General features: G+C 44.0%; 1 non-coding gene across 1 annotated transcript; it reads right to left on the bottom strand.

The window, feature by feature from the left end:
* Positions 1–11,122: 11,122 nt before the first annotated feature.
* Positions 11,123–11,229, bottom strand: LOC114905453. Its single transcript, XR_003796277.1, has one exon. It is a non-coding gene; the product is annotated as a U6 spliceosomal RNA (small nuclear RNA).
* Positions 11,230–18,324: the final 7,095 nt, after the last annotated feature.

Raw genomic sequence — 18,324 nt, 5'->3', positions numbered from 1 at the left:
ATCCATGAGTGGCCTTTATTAGTTATGAAATATACAATGAACAGGCACCTGCTGCTCTGGGGGAAAGGGTAAGAGGACCTTTTCTGGCCTGAAAAAGGCTGTCTGTCAAAGCTTAGTATACAGAGGTGGTCACTGTGTGCAAATTTGCATGGGGACCAAGATGCATCCTGGGAGGAAAGTGATCCAACACTGACCCCTTCCTTGTGAGAGTCAGTGTCCTTGCAACCAACCACTGTGAAGGCATGAGAACTGGTGGGAACAAAGACCATCAAAGTCTTCAGAGAGGAGCTCATTGTGATGGAGAATTCTGCACAGGTGACCCCGGTCCCATAGCAGCACCTAGAAGGCCACAAAGAGAAAGAGTTCCCACTGAGTGTGAACCTGAGGATGGATCCACATACTTTGTACCTCTTTGGATCCAGCTACCTTGTCCCCTTGGTTCAGCCTCAGGAATAAGGATTGGAATGAATGTGAGCCAGAAGAGCTGTTCCCTGGGAGCCCACATGTGGGCCGCTGGACTAGTGGGGCCATTCTTCCAGCAATGGGGGCCAGGCCTGGGTTGAACCACTCTTGTGCAGTGAGATCACAGACCTGTGATTAAAGGAGCAGCAGCCTTAACCCAGAGCCCACTGACAAACTGATTCAATTCTCTAACTCTCTCTGCCTGATGTTTGAAAACAGAACTTACCCCTTTGGACTGAATAAGTCCCTACTATCCTGGGAAGATTGGCGGGGAGAAGTCAGCTTCAAAGGAGAGATTCTGGACATCATGCACATGTGAGACTTCAACTGATTCATAGAAATGATAGGGACTTCCCTGGTGGTCCAGTGGTTAAGACTCCACGCTTCCAATGCAGGGGGCAAGGGTTCCATCCCCGGTCAGGGAACTAGGATCCCACATGCTGTGCCTCGCAGCCAAAAAATTAAAACTTAAACAAAAACGAAAGAAAGGATTTAAAAAAGGTGTTTGTATTAGCGTAGCGTGCCAACAAGTCAGTTACAGTTGTATTGGGTGCTGTGCTGGGCAGCCATGAACAAGATACAATCCCTGGCCTCAAACTGCTTACAGCTGCAGGAAGAAACCAGAAAATAGGCATTTGTGGGGGCTTCCCTGGTGGCACAGTGGTTAAGAATCCACCTGCCAATGCAAGGGACACGGGTTCAAGCCCTGGTCCAGGAAGATCCCACGTGCCGCGGAGCACCTAAGCCCGTGTGCCACAACTACTGAGCCTGTGCTCTAGAGCCAGAGAGCCACAACTACTGAACCCACATGCTGCAACTACTGAAGCCTGCATGCCTAGAGCCCGTGGTCCACAACAAGAGAAGCCACCTCATGAGAAGCCCGCGCACCGCAACGGAGAGTCGCCCCCCGCTCACTGCACCTAGGGGAAGCCCGCGCGCAGCAATGAAGACCTAACGCAGCCATAAATAAATAAATAAATAAAAAGTGTATTTTTAAAATAGATAAATAAAATAGGCACTTGTGTTCCATAGAGAGAAGTTCTATATTAGGAATAAGTACAGAGTGCTATGGGGACAGATAGAGAAGTACTCAACCAAGTCTCAAAAGGGATGTAGAAACAGATTCCCAAACTGCATTAATCAGGACATTAATTGCCAGCCGGGAGGACAAACAACCTCTAAGTGTCAGTGTTTCAGCACAATATTTATGTTTTGTTCAGCTCAGGCAGATCTCCTGGTACTCTCCTCCAAAGTGTCCCAAGGACAGCTTCTACGTTGTGCCCACACCAACTTAGCGCTTCAAGGCTACCCCCGCATCATCCAGCCGGCATACAGGGCACAAGTGGGGTTGGGGATGGTGGTGTGTGAGGGAAAGGCACGTCACATTCTCAACAACTTGGGCCTGCAAGTAACACACATAACTTTCATTTACGTTCCATTAACCAGGACTGGCCACGTGGCCCTGCGTAGATGCAAAAGAAATGGGTCATGTGGGTTTCCTGGTCTCCAGGAAGAAAATTAAACGACGTGGTGGCCACATAGCATTATCTCTGCCACACGGCAGAGGCAATATCTAAGTTAAAGGGTGAGGAAGGTGAAGGGAGAAGGTGAGAAGGAAGAGACAGAGCATTTCAGATAGAGGGCCCTGTGGAGGAAAAATCCCAGAGGTGAAAGATCTTGGTGTAGAATGACTGGAATAAAATATATCAGGGGAAGTTGTGATAAGACATGAGGCTAAAAAGGTAAGCAGGGCCTTATCATAAAGGGTCTGGGCACCGTGTAAATTAAAGTGGGCTTTTATCCTGAGAGTGACGAAAGCCTTTGAAGCATTTTGAACAAGGGAGTGACATGACCATATTCGTTTTTCTGGAAGCTCATTCTGGCTGCAGTGTAGGGAGCCAGCTGGAAAGAGGTAAGACCAAAAGCAGGAAAGTCAGGAGGTTGTTGCAGTGTTCTAGAAGAGAAACTCTGATCTGATCTGGGGCTGTGGCAATGGGTATGAAAAAGAGCGGGTGGACTTTATGCAGATGTGATGTGGTAACTGAGCATATTTGATGATTGGACAAGGAGTGGGGAGCTGAGGGGTGAGAAAGAGAGCCGGGACGGTGCCTTTCACTGAGACAGACAGTTTTAAAAAACAAAACAAAACAAAAAGCTATTTTAAGGGGAAATACGATATGCTTGTAGAACAGCCAAGGGAAGCCAGAAGGTATTTGAAAAGCTGGGGCTAAAGACAGATCTTAACTGGAGATGAAAGATGTGATAGTCATCAATATAGAGATGGTGCTTAAAACTATAACTGTGGATTATCCAGGGGGGTGTGAAGAGCCAAAATGGAAGCAGTGATGTGCTGTTAAGTGTTTAATGATCAGCTCTCCAGCAAAAGAAGCCCTGATTTGTAGCATTTGCTAATGTCTGTGGTGTAACTACTCCCACTGCAGTCAATTTCAAACTACTAACTTGTCATCACTGAATGTGGAGTTCTTTTTTTTTTTTTGGCTGTGTTGGTTCTTTGTTGCTGCTCGAGGGCTTTCTCTAGTTGCAGCGAGTGGGGGCTACTCTTCATCGAGGTGCGCGGGCTTCTCTTTCCAGTGGCTTCTCTTGTTGCGGAGCATGGGCTCTAGGCGTGCGGGCTTCAGTAGCTGTGGTTCGCAGGCTTCAGTAGTTGTGGCTCGCAGGGTCTAGAGCGCAGGCTCAGTAGTTGTGGCTCATGGGCTTAGTTGCTCCGCTGCATGTGGGATCTTCCCAGACCAGGGCTCGAACCTGTGTCCCTCTGCCTTGGCAGGCAGATTCTCAACCACTGCATCACCAGGGAAGTCCGAATGTGGAGTTCTGAAGAGATGCACTCAGTTGGTTCTAGAGAGCTGCTGGGAGCTGGCTCCAGCACACCACTGAATAGCAGACAGCCTGCAAATAACCCTAACACGAATATTTAAGGAATGCGCAGAACAAAAGAAATCTCAAAAGAAGAAACCATCCTACAGTCCACAGAAAGAAAGAATGTGAAGGAAGAAATGGTCGACAACTCACACACACACCCCAAAAAAATCAAATACAATAAACACTAAAATGTGTCCATTGGATTTAGCATCAGGAGGTCTTTAGTATCCTTGGTAAGATCAGTTTTAATGGAGTCAGGTGACAGTGGGCCTAGAGGTTAATGTGAAATCAAGGCTTGGAAACTACAACTGTAGATAATTCTTGGACACCAAGAATAATCAGGCTGGATTCTATTTTCCAACAGAAAATAGAGATGGACCAGTCATTCAAAACCATAATGATAGGGCTTCCCTGGTGGCGCAGTGGTTGAGAGTCCGCCTGCCGATGCAGGGAACACGGGTTCGTGCCCCGGTCCGGGAAGATCCCACATGCCGCAGAGCGGCTGGGCCCATGAGCCATGGCCACTGAGCCTGCGCGTCAGTAGCCTGTGCTCCGCAACGGGAGAGACAGCAACAGTGAGAGGCCCGCGTACCGCAAAAAAAAAAAACCATAATGATACTATCCCTCACTCCCATTCCACTCCCCACACACATAAATACCTAGATTTATGTACTTCTGTGTTTCTCGCAATGGACCCCAAGTAAAGTGGTACCGTTTCCCCAGGAAGCATGGGAAAATGTATAGGGTACGTGCTGGATTGTGCGGCTGTCAACTTGGTTAACTACAATTCCCAGAATCCCCTTCCCTGTGTGTTCCAAGTTGGAACTGCCCAGAACAGGAACTTGAGTGAAATTGGAGGCAGAAGTGAAGCAGCAACCATTATCTTCAGGAGGTCTTTAGTCAGATGGTGAAGGACAGACTCAGAAGTGTTTGGCAGACCTCAGCTGGTCATCATCTTCCTTCACTCTGCATTCAGATCATCATCCCAACTGTTGGCCCTAAGACCAGCAGCAGCCCCAGGTAAACCACCAGATGTGTGGATACAGACCCACAGAGGAAAGAGTCTTCCAGAAACCTGTCCATAAGCTCTCCCTTTGTGGTCCACTTCAGGGTCTGGACAGTGCATGATCTCTCAAATTTCTCTGCAGTTCCAACTTGTCTACCCACTTCAGTGCTACAGACAAACTGAGTAATGACTCTTCTTTTGATCCTTCAAGTCTCCTCCCAGACTTCCACTTCCTCGCTTCCTTAGTTTCTCTTACATTTGTGTAGAGTCTCTGATTTCTAATCCCTTCTCCCCACAATGCTATTGATGGCTCTGTTTCTCTGATTGAATTCGCATTGACCCAAATATTGATACTGGGAGTGAAGTGCAGCCAGAACAAAACCTACAGTATGTGGCTTTGGTTTGGGGATGGGGCAATGCGTAGAGGCTGGAAAAGCAGCATGGAAACTGTTAGCAAAGGCTGGAAAAATGGTGAAAGGATCATTAGTAGAGGTTGGAAAGGTGGTGAATACCTGTTTTCGCAGATTGAAAGGGTGATTTTTGTTACATAGCAGTAAAACGATTGGCAGCACTGTCTCCTGTGGTAGCTAGAAAGATAGACAATGTACCTAATGAATTTTTGGATCTAGCTAAGTTTATTTCCAAGCAGAATGTTTGAAGTGGAGATGAAAGATGTGATAGTTATCAGTACAGAAATGAGTCACCAGTTGGTTACTCCTAGCTGCATTAAATAAAGTATCACAAGAGAGGGAGGGCAGGAGGGAAAAGAAGGAACTCTAGTTTGCAAGTAGAATTTAGAAGAAACAAAAAATCCAGGACTTGTTTATGCTGTAAAACAAAACTGTGTCACATCTCCAGCTGATATAGGCAGCGGAAAGATTCTCTGAGGAAGAAATAGCCTCAGGTAAAGATCAAATCAAGGATTTGGCTGTAAGACCCTGTGCCAAAACTTCAGAAACATTAAAGGTGGTGCCTAGTAGACACTTTCAGTTAGACAAAAGGGCTTCTAGGAATCTTAAGAACATGGTCCCAAAGAAGCCTAATCCTAAAATAGCTATGAAGAAGTCTAAAGGGTGGGCCTGTCTCAAAAATAATTGTGGATATGATTTTATCGAATGGAGTAGACTATAAATCTGATGCATAGAAAGCCCACAAAGTTGTTTTTTTTTTTACTTCTTTGTTTTTAAATTTATTTATTTATTATTTGGTTGTGCCGGGTCTTAGTTGTGGCAGGCAGACACCTTGGTTGTGGCATGCATGTGGGATCTGGTTCCCTAACCAGGGATCGAAGCTGTGTCCCCTGAATTGGAAAGTGGATTCTTAACCACTGGACCACCAGGGAAGTCCTGAAAAAGGAAGAAACTTCTGATGCATGCTTCATCACGGATGAACCTTGAAGGCATTACGCTAAGTGAAATAATCTAAGACAAATACTGTATGATTCCATGCATATGATGTACTTATAGTAGTCAAATACATAGAGACAGAAAGTAGAATGGTGATTGTCAGGGGCTGTGAGGAGGGGAGGAATAGGGAGTTGTTGTTTAATATGTACAGAGTTTTAGTTTTGCAAGATGAAAAAAGGTCTGGACATGGATGGTAGTGACAGTTGTACAACAATGTGAATGTACTTACTATACACTTAAAAATGTTTAAATGGGGGCTTCCCTGGTGGCACAGTGGTTGAGAATCTGCCTGCCAATGCAGGGGACACAGGTTCGAGCCCTGATCTGGGAAGATCCCACATGCCATGGAGCAACTGGGCCTGTGAGCCACAACTACTGAGCCTTCGTGTCTGGAGCTTGTGCTCCGCAACAAGAGAGGCCACGACAGTGAGAGGCCTGAGCACCTCAATGAAGAGTGGCCCCCGCTCGCCGAAACTGGAGAAAGCCCTTGCACAGAAACGAAGACCCAACACAGCCAAAAATAGAAAATAATTAATTAATTAATTTTAAATAAAAATGGTTAAATGGTACTAGTGGGGAGAAGGAAGGGGGAGCGGCAAGATAGGGGTAGGGGATTAATAGATGCAAAGTACTATGTATAAAATAAGATACAAGAATGTAATGTATAGCACAGGGAATATAACCAATATTTTATAATAACTATAAGTGGAGGATAACCTTTTAAAAAAAGTGAACCACTATGTGAAACCTGAAACTTATATAATGCTGTAAATCAACTATACCTCAATTTTTTTTAATGGTTAAATGGTAAATTTTTTATGTAATGTGTATTTTATCACAATTTTTAAAAGAAAAAAAATAACCATACCCAAAGAGCCTTAGCCACATTGATATCTGATGAAGATCAAAAGTTCACTACTTGGGACTTCCCTAGTGGCACAGTGGTTAAGAATCCATCTGCCGTGGACATATATACACTACCAAATGTAAAATAGAGAGCTAGTGAGAAGCAGCTGCATAGCACAGGGAGATCAGCTCAGTACTTTGTGACCACCTAGAGGAGTAGGATAGGGAGGGTGGGAGGGAGACGCAAGAGGGAGGAGATATGGGGATATATGTGTATGTAGAGCTGATTCACTTTGTTATAAAGCAGAAACTAACACACCATTGTAAAGCAATTATACTCCAATAAAGATGTTAAAAAATATGGGCTTCCCTGGTGGTGCAGTGGTTAAGAATCCACCTGCCAATGCAGGGAACACAGGTTTGAGCCCTGATCCGGGAAGATCCCACATGCCACGGAGCAACTAAGACCACCTACCACAACTACTGAGCCTGCATTCTAGAGCCCGTGAGCCACAACTACTGAGCCCACGTGCTGCAACTACTGAAGCCCGCGCACCTAGGGCCTGTGCTCCGCAACAAGAGAAGCCACCACAATGAGAAGCCCGCGCACCGCAATGAAGAGTAGCCCTCCGCAACTAGATAAAACCCCATGCGCAGCAACGAAGACCCAACGCACACAAAAATAAAAATAAAATAAAATCTACTTTAAAAAAAAAAGATGTTAAAAATAAATAAATAAACAGCTGAATTCATACACATAGAGAGTAGAATGGTGGATGCAAGTTATGAGAGGGGGATATGGGGAGATGTTAGTCAAAGGTACAAACTTTCTTCTTTAAGATGAATAAGTTCTGGGGAATCTGGTGTACAGCATGGTGATTATTGTTAATACTACTGTATTGTACACTTGAAAATTATTGAGAGTAAATCTTAAATGTTACTATCAACCACACACACACACACACAAAAAGGTAATTATGTGAGGCGATGGAGGTTTGAACTATCACCATTGCAGTAATCTTTCTGCAGTACATACAGGTATCAAATCGTCATGTTGTATACTTAAACTTACATATGTTATATGTCAATAATATCTCAATAAAGCTGGAAAAATGAAAAAAAAAAATCCACCTGCCAATGAAGGGGAGACAGGTTTGATCCCTGGGCCGGGAAGATCCCACATGCCGCGGAGCAACTAAGCGCATGTGCCACAACTACTGAGCCTGTGCTCTAGGGCCCACGAGCCACAACTACTGAAGCCCACGTGCCTACAGTCCATGCTCTACAACAAGAGAAGCCACCACAGTGAGAAGCCCACACACCACAACGAAGAGTAGCCCCACTTGCTGCAACTAGAGAAAGCCCCGCACACAGCAACAAAGACCCAACACAGCCAAAGATAAAATAAATAAATAAATTTATTTTTTTAAAAAAAGTTCACTACTTCAAGTCTGACACAACACTTGGCATGAGAGTTTTGAGGGTCTTAGGATGTGGATAGGTATATTTCCTAGTTGGGAGGAACGTGAATAATTTATAGCCAGAGCATGGACTTCGATAAACTGAAGAAATAGACACAGAGTTTTCTCGTGTGTGTGTTTCTCTGCTGGGTGACTTTGCAGCTCCCTGCCCATCAAGAGTCGGAGTCCACTCTTTGTACCTGAGTTTAACCTTATGACTTTTGTTGGTCAACAGGATATTAGCACAGGTAATGTAAGCAGAGGGTTGAAAAGTCTTTATGTTTGGGAGCTTGCCTTCTCTTGCTTCTGGGAACACTGCAACCCCCTTGTAAAGAAGCCCAGGTTAACCTCTTAGAAGATGAGAGGCCCCACATCCCAACTCCAGACATGTGAGGGAAGCCATTCTAGACCATTCAGCCTCAGTCAATTTGACTCACAGTACGTGTTCCACACCCCAACCCAGTGAAGCATGAGAACAAATATTTTGTGTGTGCTTTAAGCCACTGAGTTTTGAATGATTTGTTACTCGGGAAAAGCTAACAGGTACACAGTGGTTTTAGATTGTCAAAATGACTAGGGAATTCTATTGGCATTCAGTTGGTAGGGGCCAGGTGGGCTAAATGTCCAGCAATGCACTCGTGCAGTCCTGCACAGTGAAGAATTATTCCACCCAATCGCCAGTAGGGTCCCCACCAAAGAACACCACAACTATGTCTGAGCTTGCCACCCTGATTGGAAGAGAGAAGAGTTAAAGGAAGTTAGTATTTATTAAGTGGGTTATCTGTACCAGACATTTTACATGCATTACTTCATTGATTCTATGCAACAGCCATCTATGCTTAGCCCCACTTAACAGAAAAGGGGCTAGAGAGGTAACTTGGTTGTCTCATTTCACATAGCTAGTAAGTAGCATCACCAGGACTTGAACCCATGGCTGTCAAACGTCATCTCAGAGAGGTCTTCCCTGACCACCTATTCCAAGGTGCCCTCCACACCCACCACCATCACTCTTTATTAGGTTACTCGTTTATTTTTTTCATAGCACCTATCTCTATTTGAAATCAGTGTGTTTGTTTACTTGTTGTCATAAGCCCCCTACCAGAATGTAAGTCCCATAGAAGCAGAGATTTTGTGGGATTTATTCACCACTACATCTCCAATGCCTAGAGCAGTGCTAGGCATGTAAAAAGCACTCAGAAAATTATTGTTGAATGAATGAAGTGAATGAATGGCTTTCCATCAAATCCTCATGCAGGCTGGGGTCTCAGCTTCTATTTCTGATGGTCCCAGATTCCTTCTCCTCTCCACTGGCTCTGATTAATGTGACCCAGCCTGAGACCTCTGACATGACTAAAGGAACTTCAGAGATCCTCTAATCCAATCCTTTCATTTTCCAACTAAGAAAAATGAGGTCACCGACATTTCCCTGGGGATATCCTTTCTCAAGCCACATGTTGGTCTCAACACTTCTGTCACTTCCCTGAGCCTGTTTATTCATCTTTAAAATGTAGATAATAACCACCCTGCCTGCTTCACTGAGTTGCTGTGCAAATGATATAAAATAATGTGACTTCCTTAAATCTCACCAGCCTCAGGGATGAAAATTAATTATCATGATAACAATCACAGATAGTAACCTTGAGCCTGTGGTGCTAACTCGGGCTCTTAAAAATATGGAGAGCTCTTTAATTTGATCATGATTTGGACACTTGCTATATCAACAAATTCCTTCTCAACTTTATATGATTGTAATAACTGCAGCTAACAAGACAAGTGTGGTTGTCTGTTGCTGTATAACCAATCACCTCAAAGCTTAGTGGCTTAAAACAAGAAGATTTATTATTTTTCATGATTCTGTTGGCTGTGTGGTTCCTCTGCCTGGGTTCATTAACGTAGTGGTATTCAGCTGGTGGATATGCTAGGCGCTGGGCTCAATGGGAACAGCTGATACACAGCTGGGCCCCTCCCTCTCCTCACGATCTTTCATCCCAGTCTTCTTTGTGGCATGGTGTTCCAGGAGGATAAAGATGGAAGGTGCAAAGTTTCTCCAGGCTTTTTTTTTTTTTTTTTTTTAATTGAAGTCTAGCTGATGTGCAATGTTGTATTAATTTCTTTGGTACAGCAAAGTGACTCAGCCATACATATATACATATTCTTTTTCATATTCTTTTTCCATTATGGTCTGTCACTGGATATTGAATATAGTTCCCATACTATACAATAACACCTTGTTTATCTACCCTATATACAATAATTTGCCTCTGCTAATCCCAAACCCCCATTCTTTCCCCCACTCCCACCCTCTCCCCCTTGGCAACCACAAGTCTGTTCTCTGCATCTGTGAGTCTGTTTCTGCTTTGTAGGTATGTTAATTTGTGTTATGTTTTAGATTCCACATATAAGTGATATCATACGGTATTTGTCTTTCTCTTTCTGACTTACTTCGCTTCGTATGATAACCTCTAGGTCCATCCGTGTTGCTGCAAATGGCGTTATTTCGTTCTTTTTGATGGCAGAGTAATATTCCACTGTGTGTGTGTATATATATATATATATATATATATATATATATATATATATATGTACCACATCTTCCTTATCCATTCATCTGTCGATGGACATTTAGGTTGTTTCCATGTCTTGGCTATTGTAAATAATGCTGCTATGAACATAGGGGTGCATGTATCTTTTCGAGTTTTATCTGGATATATGCCCAGGAGTGGGATTGCTGGATCTCCTCAGGCTTAATTCCAAAACTTGTACAACATTATCTCCACTTTATCCAATTAGTCAAAGTCACAAGGCCAGCCCATATTCCAGGGAGTGGAGGATAGAGTCCACTTCTGGATGGGAGCAGCAAACTCACATTTTAAAGGGCTGTGCATTCTGGAATGGGACAAACTTGCAACCATGAAAAGAATTTTCGTGATTCCACATTATCTTATTTTCATAGCTCAGACAAAGGCAAGTATTGTTAATAATGTGCTTCTGATTTCTGAAAGCAGCGTTCAAGTAAAGCTATTCTCAGATAGCTCTGTTATAATATATATTTTTTTCTTTTTAAAAATATGCAACGCTTCATGAATTTGCGTGTCATCCTTGTGCAGGGCCCATGCTAATCTTCTCTGTATCATTCCAATTTTAGTATATGTGCTGCCAAAGCGAGCACTGTTATAACATTTTTAAATCAATTGTCAAATAGCTTTTTTAATAAGATTATTATAAAAATCAACAACTGCTTATCCTTTCCCTACAAATACACACACACCAGGAATAGTTGTCCCTCACCACTAGCCATTTAATTCCTACTTCTTTTTTGTTTTTATAATTGATTAAATTTTTTTTTTTTGGCTGTGTTGGGTATTCGTTGCTGTGCGCAGGCTTTCTCTAGTTGCGTCGAGTGGGAGCTACTCTTCGTTGCAGTGCGCGGGTTTCTCATTGCAGTGGCTTCTCTTGTTGCAGAGCACGGACTCTAGGCACGTGGGCTTCAGTAGTTGTGGTTCACGGGCTCTGGAGCGCAGGCTCAGTAGTTGTGGCACACGGGCTTAGCTGCTCCGTGGCATGTGGGATCTTCCCAGACTAAGGCTCGAACCCGTGTTCCCTGCATTGGCAGGCGGATTCTTAACCACTGCACCACTAGGGAAGTCCCTCCTAGTTCTTTTTTAATGTAAAAACTTCCCTTCCGCTTTCTAATTAGCTGTGGCAGAATTTTCATCGGTATTGTAGCTTGGCAGTTACCTAAGTTTCCTACTTATTTTGGCCAATTGCCACCTAGAATATTAAGTCCTCTGAGACAAGCTGTCAAAGGCAACATTCCTGGAACTGCCTATCACATTTTTTCCACACTTAGGAAGAGCAAGTGTCCCCATAGGGCAAAGCAATCTCCTCTGAATCTGGAAGGGAAGAAAAACAGGAAGAGCGAACTCTGACATTCAGCTTCTGGTAGTCTACAGAGCTACTTTTTTTTTTTTTGCAGTACGCGGGCCCCTCACTGTTGTGGCGTCTCCCGTTGCAGAGCACAGGCTCCGGACGTGCAGGCTCAGCGGCCATGGCTCACGGGCCCAGCCGCTCCGCGGCATGTGGGATCTTCCCGGACCAGGACACGAACCTGTGTCCCCTGCATCGGCAGGCAGACTCTCAACCACTGCGCCACCAGGGAAGCCCCAGAGCTACTTTTTAATAGCTGGGTGACCATTAACTGTCAATGTGGCCTTTTTAGTTGTTCAGTGATTTTTGGAGCCAATAGATATTTTGTAAGAACTAAAAAAAATCTAAATTTACTGAGAGAAATATTCCTCAATTTTTTTCCTTACTTGGCAAAAAAAAAAAAAAAAAAATTCAAACTACTCCCTTTATCTACTTTTAACCATTTGTTTAAAAACTTAGGCAGGTTCAGTTCAAGTCCCAAATTACAAAAATTGTTGAAGATAGCATTTTTTTTATTAGTTATTTTTGGCTGTGTGGGCTTTCTCTAGTTGCCGTGAGCAGGGGGTTGCTCTTCCTTGTGGTGCGGGGCTTCTCACTGCGGTGGCTTCTTTTGTTGCAGAGCACGGGCTCTAGGAGCGCGGGCTTCAGTAGTTGCGGCGCACGGGCTTATTTGCTCCGTGGCATGTGGGATCTTCCCAGACTAGGGCTCGAACCGGTGTCCCCTGCATTGGCAGGCGGATTCTTAACCACTGTGCCACCAGGGAAGTCCCAGCGTTTGTTTTTAACATGTCCTAAAAATCGGCCATTATAGGGGCTTCCCTGGTGGTGCAGTGGTTGAGAGTCCGCCTGCCGATGCAGGGAACACGGGTTCGTGCCCCGGTCCGGGAAGATCCCACATGCCGCGGAGTGGCTGGCTGGGCCCCTGAGCCATGGCCACTGAGCCTGCGCGCCCGGAGCCTGTGCTCCACAACGGGAGAGGCCACAACAGTGAGAGGCCCGCGTACAGCAAAAAAAAAAAAAAAAAAAAAATCGGCCATTATAGACAAAAGAAGTTAAAAATCTGGTGGCTATGGGTAATAAGAAAATAATTAACTAAAGTAAGTAAGCTTTCTTTATTATCCATAAATACTTCTAAATTTGAATTAATATTCAAATCAAAAAATGATCTCTCTGGGCTTCCCTGGTGGCGCAGTGGTTAAGAATCCGCCTGCCAATGCAGGGGACACAGGTTCGAGCCCTGGTCTGGGAAGATCCCACATGCCGCGGAGCAACTAAGCCCGTGCGCCACAACTACTGAGCCTGCGCTCTAGAGCCCACGAGCCACAACTACTGAGCCCACGTGCCACAACTACTGAAGCCTGCGTGCCTAGAGCCTGTGCTCTGCAACAAGAGAAGCCACCACAATGAGCCCCGCAACGAAGAGTAGCCCCCCGCTCACTGCAACTAGAGAAAGCCCGCGTGCAGCAGCGAAGACCCAATGTAGCCAAAAATTAAATGAATAAATAAATAAATTTATTTTAAAAAAAAACATGATCTCTGAGATTTTATGATTATGGTATTTGGTACTAAAATTTAGCTAATAACATTCGTTCACAAGTAAATAAAATACATAGAAGGAGAAATTGATGCCAAAATAACAAGTTGACAAATTTTCTGCTCAAAAGGAAAAGTAAGAGAAAACAGATTTCTATAATTAATTAGGAGAATTTAAATTTATTTTAATTTTTCTATTGACTCTAATATTCTATTTATTAGTATTTAAAAAATTTTTATAATATGCAATTCATTATTTAATGAAAGCTATCACATATTTTCATATAAGGAACACCCCAGGGTTCCAATCAATTTTATTTAATTTAGGAATGATCATTATATTTATATACATAAATCCACATGTGTCTTATGAATTGGATTTATTTAAAATTCTCCTATATTTAATAAATTATGAACTTTTGAAAAACATGCATATTTGTCCCATTCCTCTTACCATATTGGGTACAATTGTTCACTTAAGGTACAGTTAATTTTCCTTTTAGTGGCTGTTTTTGTTTAGATTTTTATTTATATAGTCAGACACTAACTTTTAAGCTTTGGTTAGATCTGTCTAATATATCACTTTGTACGAGCGTTTCCCCCAGAGCACTATAAATCTGCAATGAGAAGGAAGTATGGGCAAGCAAGCAAGAAAAACGTCCAGGAATGAATCCGTGCTAAAGATTGCACACAACTGAATATTTTGCATTTTAAGTTATTCTTATTATGTTATCTCCAAAGGGTCAGGCATTAAGTTTTAATTTACCCTGATGACCTTAATCAGATTTGTTTCAAATTTATGAGGACTGTAAAATTAGGAAACTTCCATTAAAAAAAATTAAACCCCCTGGATGGCTTCCCAAAGCACATCCAGCATTACTTACGACTTTATTATTTCAGCTAGTTGGATACATCATAACCACAGCTCTAGCCAGGTCTGTAAGAGTTCTGTGACTGACGCCTAATGGAACCAATTTTCACTCTGGCAGAACAAGTTCAAGTTCTAATACTAACTTGAATCCTAGTTTCCTTTGAATGCCAGGAACCAGATCCTTGAAGAAGAAAAGGTATCAGAGCATCTGCCTGTTAAGCGCCATTCCATTTATTTCATCTAAATAGCTCGCAGGAACAATTGACTAAAATCAAATCTAAAATAGAAAACAAATAGTTTTTTAATTACTGAATTTCCTTTATTCTTTTTTTAGTCTTCTTTCCCTCTTGGCCTCAATTTTCTACAAAATTCCCCTATTTCCACTGAGACCAGAGACCTTTTTAAAACAGGAACAAATGTTTCAGTGCACTCACTCACCTACACTAACAACCATATTACAGTCACAGTTCATTGACTGTCACCCGCCCACATTTTTATTACCCTACATCTGATGAACATTGATGCACTTGGGTTTCTTCCTCTGCACTGGCAGGAAAAAATAATTTAGATAGAATTCTAAGAACTTAGCACGTTTTGTCAATAGCTTCATTGTTCCTTGTGTCCATTCATCACATCTTGCCTGCTACTGAAATCTTTCCTTACTTTCCAACATTATTAAAGTCAGTCATTATTAAAGCCATCTCAAAAAGAGATGGATACTTCTGCAACTTCTAAGATACTGTCAACTAAGAATCATATTTTCAACACTTCAAATTTTATTGTATTTTCAAGCTTTGGAGAAATCTAATATTCTTGCATATTTCCTAAGATGGAATTTCATGTAGACAGTGATGTGATAGGAAAGATGAGGCTTATCTAATGATTTTGGCATTGCCCCTAGATAACTGTGCTCCTCTGAGAAAAGCAGCAATGGTTTTCTTATTATCAGAGCACATTAAAGAGCACGTTCTGAAGTCCTACATGTCTTACGTTTGAGAGAGAAAAATCACTGGGAAAACAACAGTTATATTTGTATTCATCTAGTTTCATTAAAATATACTTTGGGCACTCTTTTTTTTATAACAATTTTATAACATATATTCTACAAGACCACTTAACGGATAATTGTATTTTAGTTTTATTTTTCACAAAAGTCAGGTTTAATTAAAGCTTTATGAAAAGGCTAAAAAGTATTCCACAGTTTCTAATTTTCCAACCCCTCCTTCAGTAGGAATGACTTAAGTAATTTGATCCAGATAGTTTATGTTGTTGGAGTTCAATCTCAGTGAATAAGCCTCTCTAAATAGAATGCATGTTTTAGTCATTTTCAATTAATATGAAGTTGTTTTGCCAAAATATAACTGTAAATGGGAAGCCATTATTCTGAACATTTGGAAACTATAGTTTTAAAAAAATTATTTGTTGATATTTGATATAAAAATACTGTTTAAGCCACTCATTAATGCTATTTTCCATTAATCACAAAGAAGTAAATTCAAAGCAAAGATAATTGTTTTATTGGTTTACCAAAGATCCCTGATGAAATGCACACACCACCAAGAACAAAAGTTAGGTCCTCAACATGTTCCAAATTTCAATGGAAACAAGACATGGGCATGGATTTATAGATGATACATTACAGGCTGACTAGGGAAAAGTCTGCACAAAATGTGTATTCTGTGTGTGTGTTCATGTGTGGGAACGAAAGCCAGAAAGAGAGGGGAAAAGAGCCACAATCGTATAATGGTTCTCTCTCTTAGATTTATTAATGGGGAATGGAGAGAAAGATAACCCAGGACTCTTCTCTCTGGTGACAATACAATACTAGGGGAAAAATCAGGCGTCATATGTAATTTACTATAGAATTGCTTGTCTTAGAAATAGACTAGAGGGAATACAAACGCTGTTGCATGTGCATACGTGTACAGATACAATACACACATTTTCTCTTCTGAAATTTTTATTTCAAATCTGCTTTAAATCAAACTGAGTTGAGCTCAGTCTGGGGCTGGTGAGAAAGAACCTTCTAAAATTTTTGCTCAACCCAGCAAATGCTTTAAAAGTGAACTAATGAGCAGTATCTCTTAGTTACCTAACCATGCTCCAAGAAAGACTGGCTCTCTGTATTTTGATTTAGAAAGAAAGTGCTCGGGCTTTTAAAGAACAAAGAAGGAAAGCCTTCTCCATCCTTCCTTCCCTCCCTTCCTCTCCACAATTTGACCACTCCATTTTTCCCAGCTTTTCTTTTTAAATAAGGTCCGTCTCCTTTCTTTGGCCTTCCTTCCCTCCTTGTACGTCCACGACCACTAATTTGACTAAAAAGGATTTTCCACGAAGGACCCTTCTTAACACATAGGACCTTTCTTAACACATCAACGTGATAAGTAGACACTCACTATCTTGGGACTCGGCCCACCTGACCCGGGCGGTCTCCCCCGTACCCCGCCCTCTGCTCTCCTGCTTCTCCGGCGCCTCCCCCGGGGGCTGAACACCCCCCGTCAGGTCTCGCGGCAAGTTGAGAGCTTGGTCTGGCGCCGCGCGGTGTGGCCACCAACTTCTGCTTTCCCCCAGGGAAAACTGCGAGACTCGAAGCGCGTCGGCAAGTGCTTCTTGTGGTCGGCTTGGGGTCTCCGAGCCCCCGGACTGGAGGCCCAAAGCCCTCCTCCTCCCGCGCCTGGCGTCGGGGGAACCTGGGTCTGGGGATAATTCAAAGCCCTCGGAGCCCCCAACACCCAAGCACCCACATCTGCCCGAGCGAGAAAGCGCAGGATGGAGCTTGCACGGCTCGTATGGCTTCGGCATGACCCGTGGAGAGACGAGATGCGCGTGGAGACCCAAGAGTTGGGGGAAGAGGGTGGTGAGAGGGCCCAGTCCAGGCTGCCCCTCGCGCTAGGGGCGCCGCCAGTCCAGACCTCAAAGGGAGCAAACGAGCGCGGAGCCGTTTTCCGCTTCACCAGAGAGCGGGCTTTTCGCTGAGAAGGAAAAACACAGGGAAAGTCAGCTCGCGCGCTTGTTTTGGTTTTTCGTCTGTTTGCCTCCCAATTAAAAAGTGGCCGGCTAGGCGACAGCTTTGCGGTTTTCACAGTGTAAAACGGATTAGAGGGAAAGCTCCAGCCCTTCTCGACTTTCGCTTGCGGTTTGCAAACCCCGGGGAAGGCGTGACCCTGCGGCACCTGCCGGGGCGAGCTCCTCCCGCTGCGGCCCGACCTGCGGCCTCGGCTCTCCTGGGGCGGGGCCCGGCAGGGCGGAGCCGAGGCTGCGCGCCGGGGGGAGTGGGGAGTGGGGAGTGGGGGGTGGGGGGTGGGAGGGGGAAAGTCGGTTCCCTCCGTGCAGGTAAACTTCGTGCCCCGGGCCGGCACCGCCTCCCCTCCCCCACGCCCTCCCGGCGCCGGGACCTGAGCTTTCCTCTGAGAGTCCGGATCCTGGGTGTGCGGAAATCCTGTGACAACCCCTGGGGGACCCCTCTCCAAGACGCGGAGGAGGGAAGAGCAAAGAAAAGGAATTTACTGCAGATGGCACCGGAACCGGAGTTGGCTTGTTCGTGCCCTGCTCGATGCTCGTAGGTTTTCCCCAAGAATCTCGAATTCGCTGAGGTCACTTATACCCAAGAAACGATGAGTTCACACGAACACTCTTTAGTTAAAAGGGAAAAAGGAAAGAAAGAAAAACTCTTCGATCCTCTCCACGTTCCTTGCTTTCACCAAATAAACAAAGCATCCGGGCGAGAGTGAGCTGAAGCGGGGGCGCCGGAGGTGCACAAGGAGAGGTTCCCTGTGGGCCCGCCGCTCCTCCCCGGCCTCTTGCACCGGCACCTGCCCAAGAGTTTGCGGGGTGTGGGCGCTGAATGCGATTCCGGGACCGGCCAGGCTCATCCTGAACACTTGGATCTGAAAAGTCCATGGACAGGTCACCAACCCCCGGCGACCCTTTCCT

Source organism: Monodon monoceros, unplaced genomic scaffold (assembly GCF_005190385.1).
Source record: "Monodon monoceros isolate NGI ecotype Baffin Bay Population unplaced genomic scaffold, NGI_Narwhal_1 Super_Scaffold_21, whole genome shotgun sequence".
In the NCBI taxonomy this organism is placed as follows: Eukaryota; Metazoa; Chordata; class Mammalia; order Artiodactyla; family Monodontidae; genus Monodon; species Monodon monoceros.
The sequence above is the reverse complement of the archived record's forward strand: the minus strand, read 5'-3'. Positions and strand labels throughout refer to the sequence as shown.